Here is a 12,479-nt window from a genome sequence, read left to right as displayed (position 1 = left end):
TGTTCAGCCTTTAGCTGCTTTCTGCTTATATAATATACGGTATTCCGTTTACCAGCAATTCAAAGTGCACAGACCGACTAGTGCATAACTCAGTGTATAATACTGAATGCATTTGATCATGCTTATGTTGGCAAAAGTACTGAGGATTAGATCAAATTAAAACACTTCTTGCTGCATTACCATAAGTTCTAGTTCGCTTGTTGATGGATATTATTATATAACTATCTCCGTAGTAAATTTATCTAGCCCTGTCCTTGCCTCGTTGATTGAGCTTTAATAACATGATTATACAACTTGCTAATTGCCTTGAGGTCATCCACAAGGAAAGGGTTTAATGAATCATAATTAAAGCTGTAGAAAACCGTATGATGTATTGCCAATCTTAACAACTCATTCTAATCAAGAATTGATACAGTATCAACTCAAAATAACAAATTTACGATCGGTTCATAATTAATAAGATATTAAAGATTTTGCACTGTGCATGCTCATAGTGTTTATTGCCATCAAGGAACAGACCTACAGCACGTTAATAACACCGCGCGTAGGCCTAAAGCTTGGTTACCACTTGGACGCAACACAATGACGTAGTAGTTTGACCAATCACGGCGCGATGAACCATGCGAATTGGTACTGGTCAACAAAACACCTGCGTTGCGTGTACGTTGCTGCGTTACATCCAAGTGGCTTTAAAAACGCAATCTTCGATTATACGCGCGTTACACACACGTCGCGTTTCCACCTTCGTAGCGTTACTAACGGATTATGCGTTTTAAGGTGATGTTTTAAAAACTTTGTGGACGCAGAGAAAACGCATTGTATGAACAGAGAAGGACCTACATTGCTTTATAATGAGAAAACGTATTCCCTTTTACATCACTGTAAAGAATAAACAGACAGGGACCTACATTTGTTTTATAAAAGTAGGTCTAACATTTATGTTTAATCAATCTTTTTAAAAAAACACAAAGATATTACAATGTAAAGTTCAGTATGTGTTCGCAGTGATCAGATATAGTAAAGTAGGGCACAAGACCCCTGTATAGTGTGCTGCTGTTACTAACAATTATCTAGCCAGGTAAATGTAATATTATGTGTTGAAAACAGAGGGGGGGGGGGGGGGTTGGTGGTTGTGTTGGCGCCTAATTCCTTACTACATCTTCTACCACCCATCCCCCTTGTGAGGTGAGGAGAGACAAGTTGTCCTGTATAGACATAAGTACGGTACGACGATACTGTAGGCCTACAGTTTTAAATCGAGGAGTCGATCCTGAGCTGAAGGGACCTCTTCAGTACTTTGGTACTTTATTTATAAGGTATTAGCCCTACAGTAAGCGTTTACAATTGTGATATATTTAAGTTTCTCTTACAAACCAAAAAACAAAACAAATGATTATACATTTTTTTTAATTTAAAAGAAATAATTCTCAGCGTTTACCAGATTCTATAGAATCTTTTACAGCCATCAATAATTCACGTGAGATGACCACTCGTTTATTATCCACGTACGACTTGTTAAATGTAGTGACTTGTTTCACTCTTATGTACCACTACTATTAAACACTCGTAAAAAACTTAATAACATTTTAATGTGCCCGCCATCTGTTCATAAATTAATATGTTATAGTGAGTTATTAATGTGAGTAAAATTGTGTTCTAATTCAAGATATTCAAGAAATTGTATTGGTCCACCTAATCACCTAATTATGCGAATATAATGATAATCACATAATGAAAATAAACAATGTTTTATAATAGTATGTTAATAAAACATTATATTGAGTTTGTAATTTACACATTAACAACACGTGATTAACGACATACAACATGATAAACACACAGAATATCCGGGTAGTGTTGTAAGTGAGCTAATGTTTACCGTACGCATAGTGTGACTCATGTGTTATGATAAGTTCATAATCTAAGAGAAGTTTCCCTTTTGTGCGTACGCTTTGATGTCTGCGTGGTCGAATGAGTCACGTGACTAAATAATAATTCCGACAATCCTATTTTATTGACGTTTTTACGCTAAAAGAAAATGCAACATAATGCATACAACATTTAAATGATGATTACATGTTAATTTTAATATGTCGTGTTTTCTTCAAGTATATACAAAACAGTTTCATATAAAAGAGACTTATTTAAAATTATTCGTAGAAAGCAGGTTTATCGTTTATGTTCCACAGTAAAATATGGTATCATTTATTCATTATAGTTACTTAATATAATTCGCAATGTAGACAGAGATTATATCTTGTTATATCTGACCATCAATAATATGAATTAACGAACTATAGCCTATAATTGTATCTTTAAAAACATGAATAGTATCAGTACTAGTACCGGCCAACCGATCGATCGACCAACCAACCAACCGACCGACATGGTGAGCTGTTGCACGCGACTAAAAACATGAATAGTATCAGTAATAGGCCTACTAGTTCCACTGGATCACTGTATATAAAGTTCATTAGACAGCCACAACATTATAAAAACACATCTGCTGTGCACACGAAACTTGTATTTAAATAAATTAAAACATTGCACGCTATCTACGTTGGTAATATTAACAGCGCATGCACATTTCTATCATAAAAACGTAAGCCGCAGCTTGCGGCTCATAACATTCAACATTAAAACATGATAAATTAACTTTAACATTAATCGATACATAATGATTTAATCTTGCACTTTATAACCTAATTATATTAAATATATCCTGGACTGCTAAATCACTAGGCTAATCAAATTCCTCAACGTCGATTAAATTATTATAAAGTGTTTGCATTTATTTATAGTTACACATAAAACACATAAAACATGAACTTAATCAATATAACTCGATTGAACATCATCATGGCATGCTGGTCAATAACCCGACAGCAAGTGATTTCACTAGATTTATTCTAACTCACAACATAATATAGTTTTAACTAATTTTTACACCATGCCATATATATTCACCTTGCACAAAAGCAGGTCATTTTTAATTACAAGTGTTTTTTTGGTGTTAATTTTAAGGTTCGTAGACCAACCGTATAGAGCACACGTGTTAAAGTCACTCTACTCCACAGATAGACTTCCGTCATCGAAGAGGAAAAGGAAACAGTCACTTTGACCAAGTAGGTTACTTTAAAACCTGTAAGTGGTTTGGTAATTAAATGTCTGAAGAAAAAGTCCAAAAACCGCAATTTAAGTTGGCGCAAACACGACGCAAGTTGGGTATTGCATTGTAACTCTTTACCTAAAGGAGCCTGTTATGTTGAGCTAGTCATGAAATGTGCAAAAAGCCACATTTGCGCACACTACCACATTTTTGTGCAAACATTTTGCACATTTCACGGCTCAAAAGGGCCTCTCAAAGGGAAGATAAATTTAGGAGGACTCGGAATTATGGTTGTATGGAAAAACTGAAACGGCCAAGTTCTTATCTAATGGAATTGAATTCATACAAACTTTTATTTTTTCATTCTAAATTACTATTTTTCCTGCGTACACGAATTCTCAAAAACAATATGAACAACAATATTCTTTATTCTTAGTTTGTTTCCCTCGTATTTTATCCGGTCTTTGTCATTCTTCAATAAACAACATAATTAAAGCAATTATTGTGTTTTTTAGCATTTGATAGGCCTATTCCTTTAAATGTCTAGTCTTAATGCAAAACATCACCATGATAAACCACGCGGAATAATCAACTTGTGCATTAAATTATTGAATATTTGTAACGATAATGTTAATTGAAAATATTCATCTTTTAACACGTTTCAACCTTGTAAATTATACAATTTCATATCAATGTCAAATGTTTGCCCACCGGCAGCTGCTGTCGCCAAACCATGTCAGCAATAGATGGAAGCTTCAAGATGTATTGTCCCCAAAAAACATGAATTAAATCAGACTTTGGATAGGTTATTTTGTAGTTTTAATAAAGTGAATCACTTTCGTAGAAACAAAATAATTTTTTCACTTGTAACATGACAAATAAATGGTTAAATTTAACCAAACAGTCATTTGCTGGCAGCCAATTTGACTATTCTTTGCTTTAAATACAGTTTCTTCAGGTAAATATACATTTTTTCTATCCAATTTTTGGTGAAAATGGATAACTATTATGTGACATTGTTTTCAGGGGGACAATACATCTTTAAGTTAGTCCAAGAATATTGTTTGTGAATATATATTTTAAGGTTGCACTGAGGAAGGGTTCGTGCATCGGTCTGCAATTTCTTTCTGGCTAATTTATCGTTTTGATTTAGCTTTTTGATTATTACATTTTTATATGAATCTCCAATATTGAGATCCAGTCATGAATTATGCCCACCCACATTGTCATTTTCAATAATTTGCCTTTTGATTTATATTTCAAGGTTAATAGGTTTAGGCCTACATAATGATTTTCAATAGTTTTCAATATTGTTAATAATAATATATTATCCAAGTTTTTCATATTCATCATCATCATCATCTTCCAATACTGTGCAGAACCTCATTTTGAGTATGTAACTAATAATTCACACTGCGCACATGGCTAATAAAATATATTGGTACTGGGCATAGGTATTCATAGCAAGAACTGTGGAACAAGACGCAGTATTAATATGTTGGACTGTGATCCCAACGCACAAATACAACGGACATTACAATGGTACCTCTAGTATGGCACGCCAAGGACCGCACAAATACAACGGACAATCTAATGGTACCTCTAGTAGTATGGCACGACAAGTACTCGGATCTAAAAATAGAAATTGATTACCATTCTGTAAATTGAATAATTACTTTTAAATTGAACTGACCAAATCCAAGACCACTTCCTTATCAACTTCAAAGCAACTGTTCTTAAATTGTAAGTTTAAAAGGCGAAACACTTTGAGCACGACAGGTTAATGACACATATGGTAGGCCCTTGGTTGGATTAGCACAAGTCCCCGGTGCCTCATACTAACGTCATCATTAAAATCATGTCTGTGATACTCAACCAAGCTTTTCTATTTCTTTTTGAAACGTGATTCGATTGTGAGAAATTGTTTCGCATTTTTCGAATTGAGTTGATAATTAACAATGATACAGTCCTTGTAAGTGTCCACTTTGTGTCATTTAAAACAGGGACATTTGATACACAGGTCAACGCCCCTTGGCATGGACATAAATATGTAAATTTACTACAAAATAGAATAGTATTGATTGTTCATATAATCCATTTTACCTTTAGACAGATATTTATTTCGCTAATGCATTAAAAAAAAATGTCAATATAATTTTCTTTCATTTTATTCGAGAGAACAGAATATTCATTATATCAACTCAATATTGTGTAATATTGTATTTCAAACAATGTTTGCAGGATTTTAAAATTTTAAATTGTTACGTTTGCTTGAAATATCATATTTATATATACATGCATATTGATACTGCATTATTTTAAAAACACTGAAGTATCTATATTATAACGTATTAAGAGTACTTACTGTTTACATTATATAATACTTACATTATTGAATTGTTAGTTGTTAGTGTTTATTGAATGAAGGAGCTGGAAGTTTATACTAATTGTGTAAACTGTCTTTTTGTTTCGTCTGCTTATTAATGTATGCTATTCATTTAACAATACATTTCATTTTTCCTGTTAACATTTCTGGTAATAACATATAATACTTTTTAAAAAAGTTCTTTATTTTCCAAGTACAATAACAAGTAAGACAAGGTCATTCGTAGGTCAAATTATTTGAAAGAAAGGAGTAATTTTGAGTGCGATTATCGCATTAGTTCCATATACTGCGTCTGTCATAACTAAACTTGAGTCACAAATCCTTTATTTGGATTATGTCATATTGTATGTATTGTGGGTATGCTTGGAATCATATTAAAGTATGGGAGGCTAATTAGTGTATGGAACGCTTATGCGGCATATTAATACACGTCGAGCAGATAATGGATGATGCCATTGCTAATATTATATATTATACTTTTGATTGGTTTGTATGTCATTATATGAATCATTCCTTGAAATAGACTTAATGTATGGGAGGTCACTGATTTGTATATGGAACGCTTATTAGGCCAAAGTACCAACGGAGACAACGATACGATGAATATAATCAGTACCAATCATCTTATTAGGCATATCATTAGATACTCCGAGGAAGGTGCACTGATGTTTATTTAGATTGGGGAATTTTGCCATATGCGCGGGCCTAGGTAGACGTATAAGAATAGGCCTAAACAACATGGGAAAGAGCAATTCACGTTCATGTCATCATTTGCTAAATATTTAAGATAATATGAGGTCATGATGTGAACATTATCCACGAGAGTGAAATAATTGATGAGATAAACTAGGTTTACATACAAATGTTCTGACAGAAATCGATCATATTTGCTTCTTTCTGATAATGGGCTTAATTACAAATCTCTTTAGGATATTGAATATAGCCTTTAGGTTGATTTCAAGTGTAATGTATACATATTAAAAGTATAATTAATTTAAAAGTCAAATATGTTCATGTTTATAATTAAACATCGACATAGACATTGTATTTTTGATTAAAGCTCTGTCTACACTATCAAACTTTATGTGACAAAAAAATGTGATGTGCCCATATATGGACATGATGATTTGTGCATATCACTACCATATTTGGGCACATCACACTTTTTTTGTCAAACTAGTTTGATAGTTTAGACAGAGCTTAAGTTATGAAATTGATGCAATATTCCTGTTCAGACGTACGGAGATATGCTTTCGTATCGTACGCGGCGTACAACTGAACCAGGAGAAGATTATCATTCGTTCGTACGAAAGCTCAAATACGATACGAAAGCATTGCTCACGGATCTGAACAATAATTAGGGTAAAATGATGTTACTGTCTGTATGATATAACTTCGAATTAATCAACCAAATGTAATATAAATATATTAAATTAATAATAGATAATATTCAAAATTGAATTAAATACAAGTTATTTTGTGGGTAATGTTTATTCCTTTCGGAGAACGTTTCATCGACGTTGATTAAAATAGTAGAAATTGAAAGTTGTATAATATATTGCATAACAACTGCACCGTATTTCTGGGAAAGATAAAAAATAATTGAAATATATTTACTCAACCCCACAGTTAATCGAAAAACACAAGTCGTTGTACGATAGTCGTAAGCCCGTTGAATTGATTTTAATGGATTTTCTATAAGAGAGTCTCAGGCGACGAATGAATCAATTTATTTTTGATCTTCTTGTATCAAATGTTGTAATGATGTAATCCTGGCAAAGAGTTACGAGAAACGCTAATCCACCAGGATTATTTCTCATTTCAATAAACGAAATTGCATAAATTAATGATATTGACTTAGTAAATCAGTAAATGTAAATACGACACTTAAGATTGTTCGTGAAAATAATAAGCGACAGTTCGAATGACTCGTGTCGCTTGTGATTGGTCAAATTACAAATTTAAAGACAATTTTCTGTAACCTTGATATAATTTAAAAATTATTTAAGTGAACTGTGTTCATTGTTCTATTTTTATTTCTTGTACATTTTTAAAATTGCATGGAATATAAAACGAGCAGAATTGAATGAATTACGCATTTTTACAAAATTACAAATAAATATTGACATTTAAATGAATTGGAATTCGAAAATCAACTCACAAATTACATACAACCCTTACAAATTTGAAAAACACGAATGAAATAATAACAGTCTATAGCCGCTATAGGGTACGGTGTAGATTTAAACTATGACTTATTAGGCTATTAAAATCATCAGCGGTAGGCCTACAAACAGGGCATCAGCGGTAGGCCTACAAACAGGGCATCAGCGGTAGACGTACAAACAGGGCATTGTGGTGTTGTTGCTAATTATAGCCAACTCATCATAATAAAAAATAAACTGGAAACTAATATTCGACAAAAGTTTCAAATAATGCGGAAATCTTTCAAATTATTAATGACAACATGTCTTTGTTTCTCCTGTACTTTAATGACTTTGCATTAGACATGCAAATGCTTCTTTCATCAACTTTTAAACCCGGTAGTGTCATATTCCATATGGGTAATGAGTCAACGACCACACGGCAGTGTTACATCATTACGTTTTTCTGATTTCAAATTTCGACCGAAATAAAACCATAATTCTATAGCAAAAAATAAATAAAACCATATCCACGCAGGGACCGTATTGGTGTGAAATTTAATAAATATGGTTTCGATAACGACCAGACGGTAGTGTTACATTATTGCGTTTTTCTGATTTCAAATTTTAACCGAAATAAAATTATAATGTGACCCAAAAATAAATAAAACCAGATCCATGCAGGGACCAAGGTTCATATTTGTGTGAAATTTAATTAATACGGTTTTGTGTTTATTTGCATTGGTTAGCGGGTTTTGCAAATTTAGAAGATCAAACGAGATATGGATTGAGTTAGGGCTGACTGTACTTCGGCAGATTCGGACCTAATTGCTTGATGGACTGCAGGAAAGAGAAAACAAAATGTGGTAGGCCTACCTGTATTACTAATCTCTCATTGGTACAATTACTCATGAACAATAACTTAAAATGTTAACATAACAAGCATTTATGAGACGTCACGATACGCCAAATGACGAAAAACGGCGCGCAAACATTGACAGTAACATTAAACTTGCCTCAAAACATCACGCAGTCACATTGATAAAATAATACGACTTACACAAACATTTTTCAATAAGGCGATTAGTTGACAATAATACCATAATTAAGTTAATAAACTGATATTGCTACAAGCATTTTAATGTAATGTATCGTACGTCCTACGGCTAACAACAGATTGACATAGGCAGACTTAATTTCATTTGTATAATTACATTTAACCTCTCAGTCAACGACTCTATCTAACAATTCTGATAGGATTATTCATTTTTTATCTCCAGAGATGAGCAGAGATTATTTGGATACTTTTAGACACAAATAAATGCCATGCCTATAGCGTGAAATTACGACATAAGCCTATGTTAGATGTTTATTTGTATCAAAAACACCCACATTGCAATTACATGCGATTCTCTTACGGTGCTACTAAGACAGAGAGAGAGCCTGGGACTTTGCAGTCTTTGGTTCCGGTCCCACTTGGACGCAATGACGTAGGCGCAATGCGAGTTAGTTGACCAATCACAAACGACATTGGGATGATCGGTCCCCCGTCTTGATTGGTCAAATTACTCGCGGTAGGGTTACGTCCTTCGTTTCGTCGAAGTTGGAAATAAGTTGGCGCATCATGATTATCAACATTATATTAAATGATAATTCAGTTATTAGTACTGTATCCTCGTTATCATCGACATTCATCATTTTGTTCGTTATTGACTTATATTCAGCGCATAATGTCGTCTATACATCATGGTCGTGTATGGTGTTGGACGCAACGTAATTACGTACGCGCAACACAAGAAATTTGACCAACCAGTTTGATTAGATAAATAAATAATCAGTGGTTGGATAAAGCAATTGCGTTGTGTTAAACGCCCTGTATTAGACGCAACGTACTTACGTACGCGCAACGCAAGCAATTTGACCAACCAGTGTGATTGGATAAACACTCAATGGTTGGATAAAATTGCGATGTGTTAAACGTCGTTGTATTGGAGGCAACGTAATTCCGTACGCGCAACGCAAGCAATTTTAACCGACAAGTGATGAGCCAGTGGGTTAACGTTCTAGTGGGAACCAAGCCTAGGAATTAATGTTCTCGACATGCATGCATTTTATGTGTTTTAATAGTTATTTCTTGACAATAGTGAAAAAAGTTTTAATAGTTTTACCATAAACTCTTTGCTGATAGGTTTAACGGGTAAAATACGAGACAGATGCAAGAGAATAACAATCTAGTTAACGAGCCTCAGAGGTCTCAGCAATACTGCCTATTCAATCATACAACAATAATGACAATACCATCTAATATACAAACATTACTATGTATTATCTTTACTCCGTACTTTAACAATATCCTAAAGTGTAATCCATCACCTTTATCATTAAGCCAACTACCTATGAACTCTCCACGGATGATCTCCCCCACTCATTACACACTTTATTTTACGAGATACTATTAACATCACTGAAGATCTCACAGGGATGAAAGAAGAACGGCGCGGTAAATTAAGTATTGTGTTTTGTCGGTGATGAAACAACTTAACATTTATAATGATAACAATAAACATTCATGATTAGGAGCACGTGATGATAATGAGAATTTAATCTTTTGTCTCTCAAGATTTGGATACTTTTTTGTTGAGCCTTGATGAACGAGTAAACAGTGTGTGTACATTAGCAGTGTACTGTTACTTGATTAGATATTCACATAGCGATATTAATGTAGCTTTTTAAGATCAAACTGTGATAATAATCTCACCAACTTTGATTAAGTCACGATATTAAATCAGAAAATAATAAACATGAGAACACAAGACACAATTGATAATAGTAACTCGAGTGTTATTGTTCCACAATTCAGTTTTAGTACTGTGTCACATTAGATCTGTTTTCTTTAAAACACACTAATGATGATATGTCATGTATCGTCATCTTCTTCTCACATTAGACGTGATAGTGTGTCTGAATGCAATTTAGCCTTTACTATTAAATTAAAAATAATACTATTGTTTGAAATCAAAGATCAGAATGAATATATCAATGCTGATTACGATAAGAATATGTTTGAATTCATAATCAGTACAGAATATTTTAAAGGAAAGATAATCATAACCTGCTGCTCTGACGATCTTTAGTTTTACGCCACGTAACACGCAGCTATTGAGTCTAACAGTCAGTCTGTACAACTTCTAACCGCAATTCGGTAACTGTCATCTACCATTTCTACACACAGTCAACTATGATTCTTTCTCAGTACAATAATAACATATAATAACTACAACTATTTATTTATAGTATATTTTTAAAACCTTCTTTTCTCTTTCATATTTCTTTGTATGCTTGTTTATTATTTCACATTATCATGACTTTAATATACATTAGGAAATTAGGCATAATATACATTGATGATAGGCATAATATACATTGATGATAGCCAGGAAATAGACAGACCATCAATAAACTGATAATATAATTTAATGATTGAAGCATAATATCGTATAATGTAGAAAAATGATTGAATTGAAATATGTTTTGCATTATGCATTTTGCATGTACCTTAAGCTCTGTCTACACACAGTTTAACAAGAAAGTGCGATTGATGTGCCCAAATATGGTAGTGATATGCCCATATATGTAGTGATATGACATCATCATGTCCATAATTATATGAGCACATCACATTTTTTTTTTTCACATAATAAAGTTTAAAAGTGTAGACAGAGCTTTAAACATGGCACTCGTCTGATGAATGTACAATGTTCAACGACATTATGATTTTCTTTTAGTCTGATTGAACGACAAGGGGAAGGAAGAATTAAAGTGTGAACGGACAACGAACTTAAAATTGTAAAAAGCGGAATTAGAACAACCAATACGATGCAGATATCGCACATGTTCTCATTTCCTTGTCAGTCAATTCTATACAAGTCTTTCATCATGTCTTGGTGTCGTCTGCTAGTGCATTTCGCGCCAAATTAAACTGATTGCAATTACAAAATCCTTGAAGCAGTAGCAGTATTTAATTGTATGTATGATTTGTAAATAACAGCCAGTTCACACGTACGGCGTGAGACATGGTGTAGCCTACGCCTTGCGTGTGAACGAGGTCTCGCGCTTAAATTAAAGTTTAACATTCATTTTGATTTGGAGTTAGACTTGCTCAAACTCTTTGCCACAATTATTTTGCCAGTTAGCGTTTCACACTTTCGAGTTGTATTGCCAGCTGAAGTATGTATGAAACGCTATGTGTGCCAAATATGTTACCAACATTAAGTCGAATCACCGTCTAGAACGTAGACATCACAAGAGGATGGTAGCATTTGGTTCATCGCTCTTTCCTTAGTCCACTCACCTCTCTAGTATAGTGAGATATAATAGTACTGGTATGTCATATGAACTATTTTTATTATGTTTATGGTATTTGGGATAGGTAGGCCTAACAGTACAATGGCCTCTTCCTGCATACTGCAAGCATGCCTTATACTCTTGCGTCATTAATCATGAAAACATTTACAGTTGATATCAAAAAGTAATAATAATTTCACCGTTGCAAAATGTACTGAAAACATAATACTTGATGTGCAAGTCAACAACATGTTGCACTTATACTTATTAATACTTGACACATGGTAAAGTACGTCACCATTGGAAAAACGACCCAACACGATTAATACCCAACAATTAGCCCGATTGGTTCATGACGTAACGAATAAAGTTGTTGATAATAAAAATAGAGGATGATGACTCATAATGTCTCTCAATAATGTTATTGATGAAGTGTGTATCATAAAATCTAGATCTATAGTAATGTATAGATTTAGATTTTCATCAACACTCAATT

The sequence above is a fragment of the Antedon bifida genome, chromosome 7, assembly GCF_963402885.1.
Source record: "Antedon bifida chromosome 7, ecAntBifi1.1, whole genome shotgun sequence".
Lineage (NCBI taxonomy): Eukaryota > Metazoa > Echinodermata > Crinoidea > Comatulida > Antedonidae > Antedon > Antedon bifida.
The sequence above is the reverse complement of the archived record's forward strand: the minus strand, read 5'-3'. Positions refer to the sequence as shown.